Source organism: Pan troglodytes, chromosome 18, assembly GCF_028858775.2.
Source record: "Pan troglodytes isolate AG18354 chromosome 18, NHGRI_mPanTro3-v2.0_pri, whole genome shotgun sequence".
Taxonomy (NCBI): domain Eukaryota; kingdom Metazoa; phylum Chordata; class Mammalia; order Primates; family Hominidae; genus Pan; species Pan troglodytes.
The window spans coordinates 48,237,812-48,253,587 of NC_072416.2; the positions used below are offsets into that span (position 1 = coordinate 48,237,812).

General features: G+C 54.0%; 1 protein-coding gene across 10 annotated transcripts in view; it reads left to right on the top strand.

Annotated features, from left to right (window-relative positions):
- The first annotated feature begins 268 nt into the window (after window positions 1-268).
- Window positions 269-15,776, top strand: part of ADCY7 (adenylate cyclase 7) — a 51,719-nt gene continuing 36,211 nt past the window's right edge. For 2 of the 10 annotated variants that reach the window (XM_016929807.4, XM_063797818.1), the window contains exon 1: window positions 348-477. The gene's annotated coding sequence lies outside the window, so the exon portion shown is untranslated. Of the gene's footprint in view, window positions 478-7,913; window positions 8,006-15,776 lie in introns of those variants that run through there. The other 8 variants (XM_016929808.4, XM_063797819.1, XM_063797817.1 and 5 more) reach the window with 7 other exon arrangements.

The window sequence follows — 15,776 nt, forward strand, 5'->3', positions numbered from 1 at the left end:
GAGGCTCAGGCCAGGCCGCTAATTGCTAACTAAGGATGCATTTGCTTCCCACTTTGAACAGTTGTCTTGGGGCTTCTAATGGAGGTTTTTGGTGCTTGTTTTATTATTATTATTATTTTTTCAAAATTGTTCCAGCTTCAAGCTTCAAATTTCCATGAAGTCATTGGAGCCCGACAGCTCCCAGGCCTGGCAGCTCCCAGGCTGCGGAGAGCAGCACTGTGGCTGGGGGAGGGGGCCCTGCACACCCCGAGAGGCTGGGCTGTGGGCTGTGCCTTAGCCTTGCTGCCGCCGCCGCCGCCGCCGCTGCCGCTGCCGGAGCAGGAAGTGGTGGGTCCCAGATGTGACTCACTCTCATTAGGTAGCGTGGAAGGAGCCTTCGGATGGGTGAGCCTGGGCGCGTCTGAGGAAGGGCAGGCGGGGGCCGGGCCACCTCCCTGCAGACCCTGGCCGGCTGCTGGGGCCCGGGAGGAGAGCCAGGTAAAAGCGGGGTATGGGGATGGAGTGTCACCAGTCCTAGTGGCTTGAGCCCCAGGGGATGGGGCTGGACAGTGGGTGGGAAGCAGCTCACCCGGCAGCCTGGCCTGGGAGTGCACTGGGCAGGGTCTGGGCTGGGGGAGTAGGAGGCTCCGTGAGCCTACTGGGCAGATGGCTGGGAGAGGCGGCCCCTCAACAGGGGACCAGAGGCGACTTGTCACTGGCTTTTCCCAGCCTGACAAGAAAGTGCGGTTGTGACCACAATGTTGTACATGTGGCCCGTTCCATCTGGAATTCTAGGAACCACAGACTCTCAAATGTCCACACTCCTTCTCGAGGGTGTAATTTTACATTTACAAGCACACATGACTTTTCTCAATGAAAGGAAACATTGGCGAGGGAAGGCCAATTCAACTAATTTTATGAAATTATAAAACAAAAAACAAACAAAACCTCTGAAAGGGGTGCATACCTGAGGGTCAGGAAACCAAGATGCCTCCAAAAAGCAGACTGGTTTCCCTTTCCCTGCAATGCCTCTCCTCCATCCCCCAGGGACCGCATGGGCCATCTGGAGTGGGTCTTTCTGGAGCGGGTCTTTCTGGAGCTTTCTATGCATTCATCTAAACATGTATGCACAGAGGGTGAGGCAGTTGCCTCTTCTCTGTGTCATCACATCAGGGTCAAGGGCAGGGACATCTGTGGCTGGGGGCTTCCTCCCTGGACAGCCATTGCTGGAGAGGAGAAGGGAGGGCCGGGAGGGGGAAGCCAAGGGCCTGGAGGTAGGGGCCAGGCCGGGCCACCTACGACAGGGGCCCTGGGTCCAAGGCCTGGACGGGCAGCCAGTGTGGGCTGGATGTGTCTGGAAGGGCTGTGTGACCGTGGGCCTTCACTAGCATCACCATCGTGCAGATGGAGGCTGTGAGGGGTGGACTCAACACCAGTGTTTCTCGGAGTGAGGACCAGGCTGCCCAGGGAATCACAGGGTGTTCTAGCCTGTGTGTGGAAGGACATGTTTAAAATCTAAGTATTTGTCTTGGGGAAAAAAAAATCTGTAAATAGGACATTGCCATTGTGACATCATGACTGTATTATTGTCTTAGACGAGGCCAAAGGAGACATAAAAGTGACAAGCCAGCCAATTTGAGAGGAAGTGCCAAGTGCCAGCCCTGCAGGAAGTGCAGGAGGCTGAGGGGGCTGCAGCTCAGGAAGGCGTTTGCTGCACAGCCTTCGCTTCCCACCCGGTTGTCTGTCTTCCCACCTCCAGAGGCCCTGGGTTCCCAAGGTTTACCTGCAGCTCCTGGTGCAGAGTGTGGGGGAGGGGAGGCTCTCAGATTGTTCCAGATTCTGTGGCCCTCAGAAGGGCAGGTGTGAACTTTGTGGAGGTAGCGTCTCCGGTGGTATTTTCTTTCTTTCTTATTTTTATTTATTATTATTTTTTGAGATGGAGTCTCTGTCTGTTGCCCAGGCTGGAGTGCAGTAGTGACCCTCTTGGGTCACTGTAACCTTTGCCTCCTGGGCTTAAGCCGTCCTCCTCCCTCAGCCTCCTGAGTCGCTGGGACTACAGTTACCGCACCACCACACCTAGCTAATTTTTGTATTTTTAGTAAAGTAAAGACAGGGTTTCACCATGGTGGCCAGGCTGGTCTCGAACTCCTGACCTCAAATGATCCATCCACCTCGACCTCCCAAAGTGCTGGGATTATAGGTGTGAGCCACCACCCCCAGCCTCTTTTTTTTTTTTTTAAGACAGGATCTCACTCTGTCACCCATGCTGGAGTGCAGTGGAGTGGTCATAGCTCACTGCAACCTTGAACTCATGAGCTCAGGCAATCTTACCGCCTCAGCCTTCTAAAGTGCTGGGATTACAAGCATGAGCCCCACGCCCAGCCTTCTAGTGCTGTTTTCATGAAAGAAGCAGCTGTTTACTAGCAGCTGTTTTCCGGGTGATGAGGGTGAAGCTGGTATTGCAGAACCTCTTTGCCAGGAGTAGGTCTGGGAGGTTTGCTTGAGGGCATGGAGGTTGGTGTAGGGAGAGCTCAGGAAGTAGAAATTGGGCTGGAGTGTGGCCTCTGGACAGGCCACAGGAGAGTCTCAAAAGGAGAAAAGATCCCAGCACTTTGGGAGGCCAAGGTGGGCAGATCACTTGAGCCCAGGAGTTCGAGACCAGCCTGGGCAACATGGCGAAACCCCGTCTCTACAAAAAATACAAAAATTAGCTGGGTGTGGTGGTGTGTGCCTGTAGTCCCAGCTACTTGGGAGGCTAAGGCAGGAGGATCCTTTGAGCCCAGGAGTTGGAGGCTGTAGTGAGCCATGACTGTGCCACTGCACTCCATCCAGCCTGGGTGACGGAATGAGACCCTGTCTCAAAATAAATAAATTTTTCAAAAGAGACAAAAGTCCGACTCGATGGTTGCACTGGGGACATGCACCCCACTCTACAGTTTATAGCTACTGATTTGACCCATTCCCCACCTCCTCCACCGCTCCATATGGTAGGTGCCGTTAACCTCCAGTTTACAGAGGAGACAGGGCCCAGAGGGGCTGTCTATCCTGAATCACCCAGCAGATTGGTCCCCAGGCATCCAGTTGTGCCCACCACAGTGTGGTCTGCTGCCACATTTGAGCCTGGAGTCAGGGCCAGGACACTGTGTCTTTGGCGAGATCAGATGGGGCAAAGCTGAGAACAGGGGCTCTGGTTGGTGCTGAGGGATTCGTGGGGGTGGTCCTTACTGGGAAGATGAGGAATTGGGCTCCTGTGAGGGCCTCCCCTACCCCGCCCTGTGCCTGGACTTCGCTGGGCCCACTGCGGAGAGAAGGGGTAGGACGAGGCCTTCTGCGTGGCTGGGCCAGGGTGGGCTGTCTCACGTGCTTTCCTGGATGTGTGGTTGGGTCATGCCTTAGCCAGGAGGTAGGTGGTTTGTCCACTCCCTGTCATTGCAAGGGTCACAGAGGTGGCTGGGTGGCCTGACCCTCAGCACCGCTCCTTGCCTCCCTCCTGCTGTCCTGGAGGAAGAGGATGTGGACTTGTTCATACTGAGGTGACACAGCATCCTCTCTCCTACCTCTCCCACTGCCCAGGGAGAGAGCAGCGCTTAACTCTGCTGGAGAAAGTTCCAGGCCTTTGAGGGAGCATGCAGAGTGGGTCACAGTGGATGCCTGTATCAGAGCAGCCCATTCTAGCCTTTCATGGGGTGGGAGGGAGGCATTTACTACTTTTAAAAGACACGTGTGGCCAGGCACCGTGGTTCACACCTGCAGTCCCAGTGCTTTGGGAGGCTGAAGTGGGCGGATCACTTGAGCTCAAGAGTTTGAGACCAGCCTAGGCAACATGGCACAACCCCAACTCTAGGAAAAAATTACAAATATTAGCCAGTATGGTGGTGCATGCCTGTAGTCCCAGCTACGCAGGAGGATTGCTTGAGCCCAGGAGGTGGAGGCTGCAGTGAGCTGAGATCATGCCACTCTACTCCACTCTGGGTAATAGAGCAAGACCCTGTCTCAAATAGATAGATAGATAGATAGATAGATAGATAGATAGATAGATAGATAGATAGATAGACAAACAGATAGATAGACACATGTAGCCAAGAGCTGGAAGTTAGTTGGAACTGGAGAATGAGACCACATCTGAACACCAGCCAGAGAAGCAGGGGTCTTCCAGAGGTTATCCGGTCCAGCCCCCCGCCTCCAGGCAGAACTGGACTGTGCTCTGGTCCGGCGGCACGGGTTCCAGCTCTGTTCTGCCTCCTCCCAACAGCGTGTGAGATGAGCAAGGGATGGAGCCTGTTTCTTGCACCTGTGAAATGGGGTTGGTAAAGGTACCCCCTGCATCAGGTGGTTGTAAAGATTAAATGAGCTGATGCACACTCTGCGCCTGGCATAGCGGAGGCGCTACCTAAGTGGAAGTGTGCGTCACTGTCGGTGTCGTGAGGCTCTCGTCTGCCTTGTCCTGCCTTGGGTGGGAGATTGGACCTCCCTGGGGGAGCCTGGGTGGTGCAGGCGGGCAGGGCTGAGCTGAGCAGCCTCCCTGTCACCTACATCCCTTGGACTAATCATTTTCTTTCTGTTCCTCAGTTTCCTTATCTGTAAAACAGGGCTGATGGCAGTGCTCAGGTAGGTTAATGGGAGGGCTAGCTGGGTGAAAACCCTTCCCAGGCACCTGACACTGGTGTGCCGAGGCTGAGAGGTTGCCACGCAGTGGCTGGAGCCCCTCCAGCTGTGTGTGCCGGGGATCCTGCCAGCCCCCTCATCTGTGCAGTGGCCCCCTCCCCACCAAGGACAGTAGCATGGTGTCACCCGGCTTGCCATAGGCATCTGGCCTGACCTGCTGCTGCACACGGATTTCTCAACTGGCCACATCATGGCTAGGGCATTGCCCAACCCTGAGTGCAGACCTGCTTGGCCGAAGCACCCTCCGTTCCCTGCTCTCCCCTGGAAGCCTGGAAGCCTTTCTAGAAGGGACCAGTGTTGGGGTGGAGAAGGGTTGGGCGGTGAGTCTGGGACCAGAGCTCCGTTCCTCTTTGGTGGCCTTTTTCCTTGGAATACCTAGGACCGTGCTTTCCTGCCGCCACCTGCTCTCTCATTTTTTATTTTGACAGGGTCTGGCTCTGTTGCCCAGGCTGGGGCGCAGTGGCCTGATCATAGCTCACAGCAGCCTCGACCTCCTGGGCTCAAGAGATCCTCCCACCTTCACCTCCCAAAGTGCTGGGGTTACAGGCATGAGCCACCACACCCGGCCTGTCCTCTTTGATGGGCCAATTTCACAGGCATTTTCTGAGCACAGCACAGCCCAGTGCTGCCGAGATGAACCTGAGCAGACTCTGTGTTAGGATGGGGTGGGGACGGCTCACCTTGGGCCTGGGAGAAGGTCCTCCCTGTTCTAGAGCACAGCCATCTGGTCAGTTTCTCCTGGCTTGTGAGGCCCTCCCAGACCGGGCCTGACTTCCCTCCCGACTCCCGCCACTTGTCACCGTTATCCACTCTGGGCCAGCCCCCCCTGACATTTTCACTCCCAGCTTGGCTATCTCCTGCCCCTTTCCCGCCCTTGGCCCCCACAGTTCCCGCTGCCTGGGGTGTTCTCCCCAACTGCTGCTTGGCTGTGTCCTCCAGGTGAGGGCCTCCTTCAGGGGTCCTCCAGCATGGGGAGAAGAGGGGACCCAGCCGGCTCTGCTCCTGAGCTGTTCACTCAGCTGCCTCCCCGACCCCCTTGGCCTTGCTTTGAGCCCCTGTCTTGCTGTGGCTGGGGCCCAAGGGACGCCGGGATACCCTCTTCTCGCCATCCTCTCTTTATGTCCCTGTTTCCCCCACCACCGCTGACCACTGGAAGGGTGAACCCACGACTGGGCCTGAGGGAAAGGGAAGCCAAGGGAGGTCTTTGGTGCAGGTACCCCCGTTTCCAGTTGTGTTTCCTGGCCCCAGGCGCTGCCCATTCTTGCCTCCTCCCAGGGTATCAGGACATGCTGGAGGTGACGGGGCAGAAGGAATGGCCATGACCCTCAGACACAGGCCTGTCCCCTGGGGGGGAGCTCATGTCCCTGGAAGGCAGAAGGTACCTGCAGTGGGTGATGCCACCACCCGCCTTCTAGGGCCTGGATCCCTGGAGGCCGCTGGACCCAGGGCACCCTGATCGGGGTGCTTTGTCTTCCAGGCCCCAGGCTCTTCCTGCCCTCCAGGGTGCCCTTCCTGCCCCTGTAACTGGCCAGCTTTCCTCATGCTGGCCTCTGAAACAACTCAGTCACACTGCCTCGGGCGCAGCTGACTGAGATCATTGCTTCCTGGAGTCACCGACTGGCTGGGCAGGGAGAAGCCTAGTACCCTGGGATGCAGCTGCTCTGCACAGATGGGGAAACTGAGGCCCTGGGAGCTCTGCAGCCTTGGGGCTGGTGTGTCTTCCTGGTGGGAGCTATGTTGGAGTTGCAGGCCCTGCCCCATTCACAAGCACATCCCTTGGCCTCACTCATGGGAGGGATGTGGACTGGGGGCCAGTCTTGTGGGCTTGTCTTGGTCCTGCTGCTGTTCTTGGGAGTCTGGGTCTCCCTCCTCCTGGGCATCTCCTTGCTGGAGCAGGGGTCCAGGGTGCTGGGGTAGGCTGGGATGAGACCTCCTTCTGTGTGTGTGTGCATCTGGCTCCTGGGCCCCCAGGCCTGTCTCCGGTACCCCATCTGGCTGGAAGGAGGAGCCCTTTTAAGCTGTCTGAAGGAGCTATTTTAAGGGGGGCCTGGGCTAATGGGAAGTGGCCTCTTTTGATATACCCAGACTCCCTGGAGACACTGCTCCATCCCCTGGGGGCAGGGACCAGCACTTCTGTATCCCTTTGTCAGGCTCAGCTCTCCTGGGCATGGGTACAAGAGTAGAGCTGCCCTTTGGGGGCAGGCAGGAAGTGAGGCTGAGACCCTGGTACTGAAGTGTGTCCCCAGTGCCTGTTTATGTCACGATTTCTCAGGCTGCTCACCCTGGTGTCTGGAGCTGACTGGGGTGGCCCTGGGTGATGGTACTTGCTGTGTGCCCACATCTACGTGAAGCCCCTGAGAACCGGTATTGTTACCAGTCCATTCTGTGGGTTAGGAAACTGAGGCCCAGAGAGGTTCAGGAACATGCCCAAGGTCACACAGCTCCTCCAAGGTGGAGCTGAGATTCACGGCCTGCTGTTGGATCTCAGAGCTTGTGCTCCCAACCACCATGCTTTCCTGCCTTCCCCTTCTGCCCTGCCCTGGCATTTCTTTTCCTCACTTGGCTCATTTATGACAATCTGCCCTCCTCCTGGCATGAGCTCCTCAGGGAACCCATGCCTGTCCTGTGTGTTGTAGCAGCAGCAGTGCCTGCACCTGCTGCAGGCAGGAGCTCAGTGGCACTTGGCAGATGGGGGTCTGGTGGCACCAACATGTGGCCTCTTTCCTGGTGGCAGGATGGGCCCCTTTCCATGTGCAGTGGGGGTTTCTGAGGTTTTATAGCTATGAGGTCATGTCACTGCTAGAATAGGCCATGGAGCGAAGAGAAGGGTTTCATCCCCATTGCTCAGGTGAGAAACTGAGTCCTGAGAGGCAGGTCACCTGCCAGAGCTCATGCAGTTGGGACTGGGGATTCCAGGGTTGGGGCCCAGTCCTTAGCTGCCAGTTCAGTGCTGGCTGTACCCCCCAGTCTGTGGAGTATGGGGTTTGATGTCCCCGTGTACCAGGCAGGGTTAGATCCTGGGAGCTGGGTAGTGCATGGCTGGACGTGCAGCCAGGTAGTGACAGGTCAGGGTGGCCTGTGCTTCTGTGGGAGGTGCAGGCCCTGGGGAAGCTAAGGAACAAGGCCAGACTGGGAGGGGACCAGGCAGCCTTCCTGGAAGAGGTGGCAGCTCAGGTTGGCCCTGAAGGGCGGGCAGGAGTTCGCCAGGCAGAAGGCATTTGGAGGTGAGGAGGTGGGCGTGTTTTTAGATTGCCGGAGCTGGAGATGAAAGGGTGGGGCTTGTTTGGGGAACCGAAATCAGCCAAATCACGCAGCCACAGAGGAGGCCAGGGAAGCTCTAGAGGCGTTTTTTGGCCAAGGGGTGAGCAGAGATCGGGCTTGGTGTTTTGGGGGGTCCTGGGTAGGTGTGGGAGGCGTGGTTGCGGGGGCCATGTGGCTCCTGTGGCGTGAGACACTATCACAGTGACCTCCTGTGCCCAATAGCTCCGTAAGGGCAGGGTTTGTGGAAGGAAGGAGTGAGTGACCGGGAATGGGGTCTTGGGCTCCAGGGACAGCCATGGCGAGGGCTCTTCTGTGTGGGTGCAGGTCCGGAAGCTGGGGCTGTGGTTGGTGGGGGAGGCTGGGTGGGGCTGCTTCCCCTGCAGAAGGGCTCTTCCGGGCTCTTGGCGCGGTTTCACGAGGCAGTCCCCTCTGTGTCTCTCGTGCCCCCTAGGCCTGGATCGGGTTCTCAGGAAGCCTCAGGGAAGTGAGGGTCTTAGCGCCTTGGTTTGGGGCTGGGCACTTTGCGAGCTGGTGTCATGGAGGCCAAACTGGGGGCCTCCGGGCCAGGTGGTGGCTTCAGGCTTGCCATTGGGACAGGAGGCCAGGCTAGGCAGTGACGCCTCACTGAGCTCCATGGGTGGCACGCTGAGCTCTGGGTGGGAGAGGCCTCTCCCACTGACCTCTCTGTGACTGGCTTCTCTGCTGGTCTGAGTGGGAAGGGACCTCAGAGACCCTGGAGGCCTTTCCTGCCCTGGAGGAGTCAGGCCCAGAGAGGGTGAAGAATTGCCTGAGTCACACAGCTGGTGACAGGGAGAGCCGGGACTGTACCTTACATCACCTGACATTCAGCCCAGGGCTCTATTCCCTGCACTGTGGCAGATGGGGAAACTAAGGCAGGTGGGCCACTCCTCTGCATTCCATGGGAGAGGCAGGAAATTCGACAGGAGCCCTTTGCCGGGTTGGCACTTGGAGCTGTTTTCCTGCTTGCTTTTCCCCAGGGCAAGGTGCTTCCCAGCTGAAAACTGCCTAGGGAGGGTGCTGTTGAGACCATGAGCACCTGAGAGCCCTGCTCTTTCACTCAGGCCTCTCCTCTCACCTCCACCTGGGAGGCTAAGCTCAGGGTAGGTGTCCTGGCCCACAGGCAGGTGCATGGGCTGGTCCCCCCAGCACCTGCAACCTTCTTGTGTGCAGCTAGCCCAACCTGGGGTCAGGTGGAGGTGGGTAAGTGGGGCCCCCAGCATTAAAGAGCTTCATAGGCTGTCAATTAAGGGGAGGCTAGTGGGCTCTACAGGCCACAGCTACCCAGGGAGCCTTCTTAGGGGAGGAGTTCCTAGGTGGGTCTCAGAGACTCCAAAGTCAGCATTTCCCAAAGGAGGTTCATTAGGGATTCAGTGCAAAAAGAGTCTCATTAACAAAAGGATGGGGAAATGTTCAGCTGTGTTTAATTCAGCAGGCTTCTTTCCTGCAGGACTTGTCAGAGCCTTTAATTTGCTAATGTGTATGGGGAATCTTTAAATGGGGAAGAGGAGAATGTTGAGCTCAGCACCACCTGTGACCAGAAATGGCTGTGGATGTGTGTGGCTGCACATATGTAGCTTTTCATGTTCCTGCTTTTGGGCAGAATGCACCTCAGGAAATGCAGATAGAGAGTTAATCTGCACTGGGCCTTGGAGAGGGGCAGGCCTGGGTTCGAATCCTAGGTCTACTGTTTCCTAGCAGGTGGTCTTTGGGCTTGGAGGTTAAGGTCCCAGAGTCAGTTGCCCTGGCTAGAAATGGAGCGAGAGCACCCCCACCCACCGCCCTTGGGTAGCCCAGCCCATTCATGGTTCTCTGCAGGTTCTCAGAGGAGGCAGCCAGCCAGGTGGTTTTTGGCCCAGTTTGTCTCCCAGCTGGGCTCAGAGGTCGCAGAGCTTGTCTTGAGGCCTGGGTACTGTGCCGTCTCCTGCTAGCAAGCCTGGAAGGCTTGGGCCGAGGACCCGACTCTGCCTGGGATGTCACCTGTGAGCTCCCTCCAGCTCAGACCAACATCACCACCTCCCTCTGACCTGGGTTGGGTGGGACGGCCGCTCCCTTGAGGCCCAAGTAGGCCCTACATGGAGGGGTCAGCCCACACTGCCACTCATGGCCCTGGAAAGCCGGCCTGAGTTGCTGACCAATGTTCTCTCTACCTCCCAGAGGCTGGGCACTCACAGGCCAGAGTAGGGGCCGGGCCTCCTCACCCCCAGTGCTGCTGGCTCATGGCAGGGTTGAGGGGAGGGGACAGGTGCCGGGCCCTCTCACTTCTGCACCCCATGGCCCTTTCTGACATCTTGGTGATGCATGCCATCTAGACTGGGGCGTTTTGAGCCAGGGGTGGCTCAGTACACTGCTTGCATCACCCCCAACTGAATCCTTTCAAAATCCTGTGGGGTAGGACTGTTATTCTCCTTTTGTTAAAATGAGGAAACTGAGGCACAGAGAGTCTGTTGGGTCATGTATTGTATTATTTCTTTTAATATTTAATTTATGAATGAGTGAGATGGAGTCTTGCTCTGTTTCTCAGGCTGGAGTGCGGTGGCACAATCGTCACTCGCTGCAGCCTTGACCTGAACTCAGGAGGTCCTCCTGCCTCAGCCTCCCAAGTTTGCTGGCTCTACAGGCACGTACCACTGTGCCTGGCTTAGTTTTAAAATTTTTTTAGAGATAGCATCTCACTATGTTGCCCAGGCTGATCTTGAACTTTTGGTCTGAAGCAGTCCTCCTGCCTCGGCCTCCTGAATAGCTGACATCACAGGCATGAGCCAATGTACCTGGCTTGGTCATGCAATTTAGGTGTGATGGGCCTGGGATTCATTTTTCCTATTACACATTTTTTTTTTTTTAGTCACATAAGCAACACACTGACAATAGGAATAGAAACTGAAAATGAGAAGTGGGATTTATCCACTCTGTGAAATCAACAGTTTTGGTTTTTCTGTGTCCTGGTTCCATCCTTATTTGTTCCAGGCATTGCCATGTGGATTTTTCACGGGATACCCTGTGACATTAGTTTCAAGTGGCCTCAGGCTTTTTGACAGCTGCATAGTATTCCATTGTAAGGTTGTATCATAATTTATTTCACCAGTTCGTGACTGATAGGTATATTATTTTCAATCTTTTGTTATTACAAATAATGCTTCAATGACTAATCTTGTACTTATGTCATTTTATACTTGTGACAATGTTTGTACGATACATTACTCAAAGTGGATTTGGTAGGTCAAAAAGCAAATATGTCCTTCAGTGACTTTGTTAGGTATCATTAAACTACCTTCACTGGGGGTTGTACTGACTCACATTCCTGCCCAGGAGGGAATGTGAGTGACTGTTTCCAACACAGACTTATGAGACTTATGAAATGCTTTGATCTTTGCCCATCAGATAGGTAAAAATGGTTTTCCATGCTAGTTTTGTTTTTGTTTTAAAGATGGGGATTTTGCTATGTTACCCAGGCTGGACTCAAACTTCTGGGCTCAAGTGATCCGCCTGCCTCAGCCTCCCAAGTAGCTGGGACTATAGGTGCATCCCATTGTGCCTGGCTACCATGGTAGATTTTTTTTTTTTTGAGGCGGAGTCTTGCTCTGTCGCCCAGGCTGGAGTGCAGTGGCACAATTTCAGCTCACTGCAAGCTCTCCCTCCCAGGTTCACGCCATTATCCTGCCTCAGCCTCCTGAGTAGCTGGGACTACAGGCGCCTGCCACCACGCCCAGCTAATTTTTTGTATTTTTGGTAGAGATGGGGTTTCACCGTGTTAGCCAGGATGGTCTTGATCTCCTGACCTCATGATCCGCCCACCTCGGCCTCCCAAAGTGCTGGGATTACAGGCTTGAGCCACCGTGCCCGGCCTACCATGGTAGTTTTAATTTGTGTTTCATTATGAGTGTGGTCAGCTTCCTTCCAAATGCTGTGGGTTGGTTGTGGGTTGCTTTTTTTTTTTTTTTTTTTTTTTGAGACAGAGCTTCACTCTGTCACCGAGGCTGGTTTACAGGCATGATCTTGGCTCACTGCAATCTCCGCCTCCTGAGTTCAAGCGATTCTCGTGCCCCAGCCTCCCAAGTAGCTGGGATTATAAGCATGCACCTCCACACCTGGCTAGTTTTTGTATTTTTTAATAGAAATGGGGTTTCATCATGTTGCTCAGGCTGGTCTCGAACTCCTGGCCTCATGTGATCTGCCTGACTCAGCCTACCTAAGTGCCAAGATTACAGGCGTGAGCCACCATGCCTGGCCCTTCCAAATGTTTAACAGTCATTTAGATTGCCTTTTCTATGAACTTTCTCTTCCTAGTCTTCTCCCATTTTTCTATTGGGCTATTGGTCTTCTTTTTTATTTGTGGGAGCTCTTTACATATGAAGGAGATTAGCTCCTTGTGATATGAATCACAAATGTTTCCCTAATCTGTCACGTGTCTTTTGATTGTGCTTTTGGTAATTTTTACCATGTATATTTTGTTTTTTCATGTAACTGAACTTATCGGTCTTTTCTTTATGGCTTTTGGGTTTTGTGTCAGGATAAAAAGGCCATATTCACTACAGCATCATATGAGAATTCTCCCATAGTTTCTTGCTCTCTTTGGAAATAATCCTGGTATAAGTTGTGAATCCAGCTTGCTTGCTGTCTTGTGGATGCTGCCTTTCTAAACAGAATACTAGCAGCCCAAGAGTTAAGACTCAAATGCACATCCTTCCTGTCCCCTTCAGGACAGTGGTTACTCTGGGTTGCATCTGTCCATGGGCCTGTGAAATGGATCTCTCTCTCTCTCTCTTTTTTTTTTTTTTTTTGGCAGAGCCTCACTCTGTTGCCCAGGCTGGAGTACAGTGGTGCAATCCCATCTCACTGCAACCTCTGCCTCCCGAGTTCAAGTGATTCTCATGCCTCAGCCTTGCGAGTAGCTGGGACTATAGGCACGCACCACCACCTTGGGCTCATTTTTCTATTTTTAGTGGAGACAGGGTTTCACCATGTTGGCCAGGCTGGTCTCGAACTCCTGGCCTCAAGCTATCTACCTGCCTTGGCCTCCCAAAGTGCTGGGATTACAGGTGCGAGCCACCGTGCCAGGTCTGTGGAGCTCTTCTTGTACCTCCCAGCCCCATTCATGTCTTGCTGTCACTGCTGGACCCACTGTCAGGGTGGGGCCCTAGGCAATGTGGGAAGTCAGCCAGCACCCTCTTGTCCTGGGCAGGACGAGAACCACGTGAGGTCCCCCATGGCCAGCTGGACTTCCCGTTTCTGTTCTTCCTTATCAAGGGAAAAGGGATCAGAAATCTGTTAAATGTGGGTGTGAAAGTGTTTCCCTTCTGAAGGGGGAAGCTAGTGAGGGCAGTGCTTAAAGAAATGAATCACTAATTGAATTTCAAGCAAGAGTGAGGAAAAAGTAGGGCTATTTCTCCAACAGGAGAGCCTGGTTGATTGCTTAGTCAGTTGATAAACACTGTTGCTTGAACACCCGCTGTGTGCAGAGACCTAGCAGATACCCTGGTTGGGGCAGTGCTAAGGATTCTGCCTTCTGGGAGCTCATTTCCTGAGCAGAATTTCCTCTTGGTACCTGGCCTGGCACCTGGTGCACAGAAGGCATGAGTGCACATCTGCTGAAGGTATGCATGGACGAACTCTCCCTGGGCAGTCACTAACTAGCATTAGAATGGGCATGAGACATAGTGGACCTGGATTCATTACCATTGGCAGCTGGAGCCTTGGGGGTGCATTTTAAAGGGGAGATTGATCAGGGTAATGCTTAACCAAATGAATGAAGTGGAGGGGAGGATTTCAGGAACAAATAACACTTTTTTTTTCCTTTTTTTGTGTGTCTCTGGCAGTTTTTGGTATCAAGATGATGCTGGCCTCATAGAATGAGTTAGGGAGGAGTCCCTTTTCCTCAATTTTTTTGAATAGTTTCTGTGGGAATGGTACTAGCTCTTCTTCGTACATCTGGTAGAATTCGGCTGTGAATCCATCAGGTCCTGGCCTTTTATTGGTAGGCTATTTATTACTAATTCAATTTAGGAGCTCATTATTGATCTGTTCATGGAATCAGTTTCTTCCTGGCTCAGTCATGGGAGGATTGTGTGTCCAGGAATTTATCCATCTCTTAGGTTTTCTAGTTTTTGTGTGTAGAGGTGTTTGTAGTAGTTTCTGATGGTTGTTTTTTATTTCTGTGGGGTCATTAGTAACATTCCTTTAGTCATTTCTAATTGTGTTTATCTGGATCTTTTTTCTTCTTTATTAGTTTAGCTAGTGGCCTATTTTATTAATTTTTTCAAAAAAAAAAAAACAACTCCTGGATTCGTTGATCTTTTGAATGGTTTTTTGTGTCTTGATTTTCTTCAGTTCAGCTCTGATTTTTGTCATTTCTTGTCTTCTGCTAGGCTTGGGGTTGATTTGGTTTTGCTTCTCTAGTTCTTTCAGTTGTGAAGTTAGGTTGTTAATTTGAGATCTTTCTAAGTTTTTGATTAGGACATTTAGTGCTATGAATTTCCCTCTTAACACTACCCTAGCTGTGTCCCAAAGAATCAAAGAACAACTTTCTACCCATCCCTAGAAGTAGCTCTCTGGGGCCAGGTGAGAACATCAGCCTTTTCCCTCAGTTTTTCTCCAGTCCCCTATCCTTTTCATTAACTGATTCAGCCTCCACCCCCAGCCCAGTCCCAACTAGGCCAGAGCTGGCCTCAGAGGTCTGACACAGCCCCTCCTTTGCAAGAGGGGAAACTAAGGCACAGGTCAGGCAAGAGACTTGTTTAGGGTCACAGAGCAGGTTGGTGGCTAAGCTGGGACTGGAATGCAGGTTTCTGGTCCCCAAGACTGATCAGCAGCCTGTGCCCTGGGAGTGGGAACAGAGTCAGCCTGGGGGTGCTTGGGGGCTATGGAGGGGGAGCAGGGTTGGCTGGGGGCTCATGCCGTTGGGGAATTTCAGTCTTTGCCCCTGCTTGGCAACTTTGCAGGCTGTCAGGAGATGCGGTGGGGGGCCTGGGTGGGGGCCTGCCCACTCTGCACCTGCCTCTCCCTGGACCCCATGGTTGGGCTCTGGCCCTGCAGGGCTTCCTCTGACACTAAGCGTGCCTTCTTGGCCATTTGCCAATTTGTCCTGCAAGCTTGGCCTGTTGGACATCATGACCTGTGCAGACAACCTGTTTATCAGCACCCCCAGTTTACTGATGAGGAAACTGAGGCCAGAGTGTGCAGGCGACTGCTATTCACAGGCCATTGGTAGCAGAGCTGGGATTGGGTGCAGGCATCCTCCCAGAGGCCAAGCGTAGCTGGGAGAGGTGTGCTGTGGCAGGTAAGGCAGGTGCGGCAGGTGCAGCAGGTGCTTCCCGATCTTGAGGGAGGCCCTTTCTTCATCTGCCCTCATCCTTTGGCTGTGGCGCCCTCCTCCCTCACCCATGCCACTCTGCATGCTTCCCCACCCTGGGCCTGGTGCAGGATTCTGGCTGGCTACCCTGCTCGGCCATTCACGTCACAGGTGTTTGCCAGGACCAGCTGCGGGACACACACACAGATCCCACCACGACAGTTTGGCAAGTCAGGGGCCGGGATGTTGGACCCACACTGGGAAGGCCTCTTGGTACGGGAGGTGCCTGGGAGAGTAGGGCATGGGGGCCACAGGGCTCTGGGGACAGGGAGGGCTGGGCTTGGGGGGATGGGACCTTGAATACCAGCAACATTGAATCCCTGGGTCCCACGAGGTTTCCTGGGGGCCTCTTAGGTCAGGCTTGCACTGGGCAGAGCAGCTGCTGGCTTCATGGAGCTCAGGGTCTCTTGAGAGAGTTCGCGTTAATATGAGATTCCCTTGGCAAATGAAAAATCTGCCTGAGACCCAGCCTACCAGGGGAGCCGAGAGCCGGCAGGCCCGGGGG